The sequence below is a fragment of the Clarias gariepinus genome, chromosome 6 (assembly GCF_024256425.1).
Source record: "Clarias gariepinus isolate MV-2021 ecotype Netherlands chromosome 6, CGAR_prim_01v2, whole genome shotgun sequence".
Taxonomy (NCBI): domain Eukaryota; kingdom Metazoa; phylum Chordata; class Actinopteri; order Siluriformes; family Clariidae; genus Clarias; species Clarias gariepinus.
The window spans coordinates 21231052-21238003 of NC_071105.1; positions in this window are offsets into that span (position 1 = coordinate 21231052).

Sequence of the window (6952 nt, forward strand, 5' to 3'; positions counted from 1 at the left end):
TTTTTCAGTTAGAATGATTTTATTGAAAATAAAGTTAAATATTTTTGAAAGCAGACAGAAAACTATCCTACCATACCCAAAACAATGATTTACCCCAGCTGTGAACAGAACATGATTTCTACCTTTATAACGTTAGCAGCACCCCTTACTGTTCACATCTAAAATTGACTCAATAACAGTTTTTGGGTTTTTTTTTTAAAGGAGAAAATCTCATGCACTAGGGATTATTTGATCTCTGTATCTTCACCTAAATTATTTCTTCTCAAATTCAGTTACTGCGGAGTATTCTGTACACTGAAGTAATGGCTGATGCAAATAATTAAAAAAGATAAGACTTCTGTGCAAGCATTAAAAGAAGGATGAAATTGTTTAAAATAACTTATTGACCAGCTTATGACTGAGCTAGGTCAGAAATTTGATATAAACATTCCTCCTAATGGAAAAAAAAAACAAGTAAAACAACGTAATGCTCCCACAAAGTTAGGCCTCGTGCAGGAGGAATAACAATTTTAGCTGCTGGAGTGACCGGGTGAGAAGGGCAGATTGTATGGGTCGTAGGTTATAGTGTTTACTTACATACTTACAGATAGTGAAATTGACAAGTGCAGACCATATAAACAGCATGGGCACCAAAACCAAAACACAGAAAACTAGTCTTATCTAGGAGAAAGAACATGGACATGGATCTACAAGCAGCCTAACAGATGGCTATATACCATGATCAGGTAACAGGAAAACAATTGGTTATATAGAAACAGAAAACAAACAAAGCTTTTTTGTACAAAAGCTCTGTACAAGCTAAGAGTGCAACAGACAAACAAATAGCTTGAGCGTCAGTGGGCTTATTTTAAACTGATAGCACCACCTCTTTTGGTGGAGTCCCTGTCACCCAATTGGTTAAAAACTCTAACCCAATTGATTTGGACTGACATTGGAATTCAACTATAGGAGGACAGCAACAGATGTGCAGACAATCAATAGATAAAAGGAGCAGAGAAAGAGAGAGAAAAAGAGAGAATACATGGAAATGCCAATATTGAGATGTAACAGTGTGGCTTAAGAAATCACTTTAGACTTTACCTCTAACTTGTGTTTTTATGAACTACTGTGCCAACAGTGACTCATATCATAGCCAAATGTCTCTATGCTAATATTAGCATACAACGTACAACAACAACATGTACAACAACGTACAAACAATGAACTAATACTATCTATAATGAATAAGCAAACCATATGAGTAAGTTACATAGCAAATGCCTTTTGCCTCTTCATTTCCTTTGTGTTTCTAAAAAGCAAGGATACTTTTACAAGCACTGGCTACCACGATAGCAAAATTACTTGTAATTGCTAATTAAGGTTGCCTGGTTTCTCAATTCCTTCAAGTGCACTTAAACAAGGAATATATAATTTGTGATGGTGGAATTAAATTTTTCTAGAGGACAAAATTGTCAGGAAGGATATCGGGACACACAATGAAATGAAAAAAATACCAGCCACTCATTACAGAAAACACAAATCTATGCTAAGGTATGCAATATCATTATCATTTTCAACAGGATATCAATATCATATGTGCATTTCACACCTGCTCCAACATTTTAAATTGCATCATCATCTAACATACAACAAGGAGCTACCACCGGGTGATTTGAATAACATTGATTATCAATGATATACTGTACCAGGATCATGGACACAAAAAAAAATCATCTATGCCTGTGACAGTCAAAGGCTAGCCCATCTGGTCCGAAAAACAAACAAACAATGCATCACAAATTGCTGAAAAAGTTAATGCTGACCATAAAAGAAAGGTATAAAAAAACATAACAAATCTTAATCATTAAAAAAGACTATAAAAAAAAGAAAAAAGTTGGACTAAGTTCTAAAAATAAAACAATGTTTTTTAAATGTGACAGTGTCTGGGAGGGCTTTACTGCATACTCTCACTACAACCTTGACAAGCTTGAACTGTGTTGAGGTAGCCACACATGTTTGTGTACTTCAGGCTAGTGTGTAATGGAGCTATTTGTTGCCTAGGCAACAGCCCTATTGATTTTTACAAAAGGAAGGAATCAACATGGGTTGATGAGCAGGCATTAGTATTTTCAGTACTTTAATTTCACAAAGGTGGACTATCATCTGGACACCTTCAGCAGTGTAATCTGTTTAAGAGTCATAAAGCTATGTTCCCCAGATTAGGGACATTGGCGCAGATGGTGTGACCTTTTACTAATGCCTATTCTCTCAGATGCCTGTTTATAGCTATAATTCACAGTGTACCCATAAAATGATGTAATTTTAATGAAATCTTGCTCTAATTTATGTTAGTTATTTGTCTATAAATTTTTATTGTAAATATAATTTGGACAAGTAAATGTTAATACACAATAATTTTATTCATTGTTTATTTTTAGGTACTGTTTAGGTACATTTTAGATAACATTACAATACCAACCATCTCAGAGTTTTGCTATGTTTTGTGGTGTTTTTATTTATTTTTATTTTTTGTTTTTTTTGTTTGTGAGTTTTGTCTATAAAAATTGTTATGTTTTGTAGAAATTTTAGCAAAAAAAAAAATAAAATAAATTGAACATTAGAAGTAAAAACAAATTTAGACCCCAAACTGAAAGTGTGTCATTGTGCTAAATCTTACATCTGACATGGACTGCTTTGGCCACCTGGATTCTTCTATCAATCTTCTTTCATCATTTTTTTTTTCCAGCACTATGCTTTCAGGTTTTCATTATGACCCTTCTGAAATTATAACTTTGTAAAAGATTGGTATAATATTAAATATATATTGATACTGTTTAGATTCAGATTATGCATCTGATTGCTTAACGTTTAATTAATTATCTAATTCCAAAATATAACCTTCCAGCCGTTCAAGCTGCTATGCTGAACTAAATAGCCAAAGGCTGATTTAAGTTTTTTATGGTTCATAAAAATTGTTGGCTTTTTTGCTGCTCTCCTGTTTACAATGTTCCTAAAAGAACCAATTGTAAAACAGTTTCGTTATTTGTTTTATATCTATTTTGTTTTAAAAAATGTAATTGGCAAATAAACCAGATCCTTTCTCACATGCACAGCACAAACCTACATAAATGTTCAATGCAGAATTATCCCTAATCTATTGTGTACAAAGTTAACACTCATTCCCCAATTATGCCGAAGGTTGCTGCTAGACTGTGAGTATTCCTGTTCTATAAATATGTCTAAATGTCATGCACATCTAGCATTTCCTGCTGTTAAAGAGTAACATAAATTTGTCTTACCTTAAAAGGGTAAAAGCAAAGTGCATGCATGAAGATTCTGGAGCATAGGGGTCGGGAACCGGTGGTGATTAAAAGTTGGTTCAAGAGGTAAATAACATACTCCTGGCCTTTGATCAGGCTTGTGTCTCCTTGTGTTGCTTGACAAGCTTTTGACACCACTGATCATACAGTTCTTTTTAGATATCCTTTGACTGACCGTTATCAGTTTGTAAAGGTAAATGGTGACTCCTCTGCACATAATAAAGAGTGGTGTTCCACAAGGTTCTGCTTTATGCCAAATGAGAGACATAAGACACTGGACTTGTAAGACCAATAAACTTTCTGACTACATAGTCATTCAGCACTCTGGTGTGATCATTGATTTAAGTCTTTCATTTAAAGCTCATGCACGGGTCTTAATCAGTGCACTTTAACAAAGTGGACTTCATGTTAACTAAAATGCATACAAATGCATTGTATACTAAGAATGTTATACAAATGCTTTTTTTTCTGACCATACAGCTGACAGTTATAAAAGGACCTCTTTTGAGTCTGCTTGGTTACTGTCAATGTTTATTCCTTATGTCACCTCCCTAGTTTTTATTTCTTGACAATGTCCCCTCCTGCTTGCTCATTAGGGATAAGCTGATAAAGCTACAAGGTGGATTTAAAATTTTACAGTTTATTTAAAATTGACACTTACCAAAATCTGCTAAAATTTGAAATACCAGACCTGAAAATCCGAGTGAGTGTGTTCATGTGTTCAGGAAGTGTGCTGATTTACACGTGAATATTTTGTTATAAGCCTCAGTGTGCTTCATTCGTTCATCTTCGGTTGCTAATTTATTAAGGTCAGGGTCACAATGGGGGAAACATCTTCAATGGGGCTTCAGTGCATGACAGGTCCACATGCACACACATGCATATACTGTATACCACTAGGGGAAATATAACATAGCCAGTTCACCCACTGACATGTTTTAGTAGGTGAGATATTACACTGTATATACTTATACTGACTGTACAAGGACATGCATAGAAACTCTTCACAGACAAGCACTAGGATCCTGCTCCAGGATTAAACCAATGACTCTGGACATGTGAGACAGCAACCAACTATTTCAATGTTTTCATCTTAATAGAATTTTTAGTTGTATGTGTATTTTGTATATCAATTTATTAATCTTTTGTGTTTATTTTTAATATTCCTTAGATTTTCATAAAGTATTTTATTTAAAATGTTTTTGTTAGAATGAAGGTCAATAGTTTCTTTCACCACAATACCTGTTTGAGTGAACTATTATACTATACATATATTTATTTTTTTGAGAATGACATATAGAATTTTAAGAATGTACTATAAATATTGAACCAAAATCTGTTGGCCTACTTAAAAGAAAAGAAAGAAACAGCACACCTCAGTACATCCATTTACTTGTAAATAAATCAGGTGTGAACACTGAATGCTCAACCTGTGAATGCTTTTGAAAAGCTATTTTATAAAGCATTCCCCCAAACAAAAAGTAATTACATGCATTCAATAATAAAATCCTAAAGCTCACTGTTCTCAAAATATTAAAGAAAAAACACACATTAAACAAAAATATCCCCCACACCCTAGCTTTTGCATTCACTTTTAACACACATTTATTCTTTGGGCTCATTTTGAATATAAGACTTTATATGCCGTTTTTGGGTGGCATTTTCATTTTCTACATTTCCCGGCCAAAAAAGGTCACACACCGTAATATTTCATTGGAGTGCCTTATGCTTTGATTACAGCCATGGCAACATAAGCAACAGCCATGCTTATGCAATGTTTATTTCCATAAAGAGTTGAATTAATTTTTCTTTAAGTTTTTGTATTGATGATGTTGGACTGCTGCGTGGCGTGAGTGTTTTTTCCAGCAAATATTCTCAATGGGGTTTAGGTCAGGCCTCTGTGGCCAATCCAGCATTTTAAAACTATGTCACAATGTGAACCACTTTTTTTTTTTTAAACAATTTAAGCTCAATTAAACCTTATATTGTCTTCTTAGAATATTCCAAAGCGATCAGAGTAGAAAAAAAGTCCATTGACGGAAAAATTTGGGTTAGGCAGTGTAGATCAGTGAAAAGTATTAAGCATACAGTAAATCACCAGGTTAGTTTGATGTTGCAAGCCAATGTCCATAAGAAACCTAATTATTTTCTACCTTAGATAGAGTTGGAAGAGCTTATACTTTATGAAGTAGAACATACAGGGTTTGAAATACATATTGATTAGGTCTGTGATAGAGGGAGAGGAGGAGGTCAGCTGATGCATATTAATCTTTGTTTTTACACATGAGAGCTGAGGATGGCTGAGTGGACTTGCAGAATATGTTAGTAGATGCTTTTCAAAAATCCTGCTTAGAATTCTCAGGAGTAGGACAAAGCAGAAGCAGTGAGAGTCAGTAAAGATCAAATGATACTTACATTTTTAACATCTGTCAAAAAGAGTATGATAATGAAAGATGACATGCTTTTTAAAAAAGCATGCTTTATATATATATATATATATATATATATATATATATATATATATATATATATATATAAATTTTTATTTTTTAAAATATACTATCATTAAACTGAAGCCTGAAAAAAGAGATAATTCATAGTATAGTAGAACTCAGCTTGTATAATGTCTTATCAATGTGTCCACACACACACACACATGGCGGGCAATTTAAAATAGCCTTTTTAGGAGGTGGAAGGAAATTTTTTACCAGCATGTTAAGAGCATGCAAAGCATGCCACTCACAGTAACCCAAACTCAGGAACTATGGACCAACCATGGACCCTAGAGCAGAGGGGCAGCTGAGCCTCTGCACCACCCATGAAGAGTACTAAGAGGATTTGATTTAATTAAAATGCATGCCCACATACTCTACAACATACACAGCACACCACCCTGATTTATATTTTACTGACATTTTACTGACTGATCTTTTTTGCAGTTTTTTTTAAATTTTGTTGTGTCCCTTTATTTTTAATATAATGAATCGATTAGTTGTTTGAATAAAGAATTTCCCAACATTTTGACACAGTACTACAGTACATCCCTGTTTGTACCACACACTTACTCAGCTAATACCCAGGACTTGGGATACTGTTTAAAAAACTCAATTACTGGTGTTAAGTGTCTTGCTATTCCTTAAGGCTCATGTGTATGTTGTAAGTAGAGTATAATTAATGTTTTTACAGCATGGCAAGGGGCACCTGAGACACAGCTGTTCCAACATATTTACTGTATGTTCACAGATAATTTAGCCTTAACAAAAATCTCATTCACATATGTTTTTTGCTTTGCCTATATATTCCAGTTTCTCTGAAATGCCGAATCATGAAAGATTTCAAGGTTTTATTTTGACAATAGTTATATAACAGCTTTCAACTTAAAAACTGCATTGTCAAACAGAAGTTTATAGACCTATATTTTGTATATTAATTTTATTATAAACAAAATATATTAATTTTGTATAAATAACTGCAAGAATCTAGAACTTAGTAATACCTCAAGTCTGTGCTGCCTCATACTGTAGTGTCACTATTATTTTAAATCATTTCTGTACTGTATTCACTAAAACAACACACACATTTACATAGGACTTTTACAATATACTTCCCGTTGCCAAAAAAAATAGAATGGAAACTGTATACAGTATCTATAT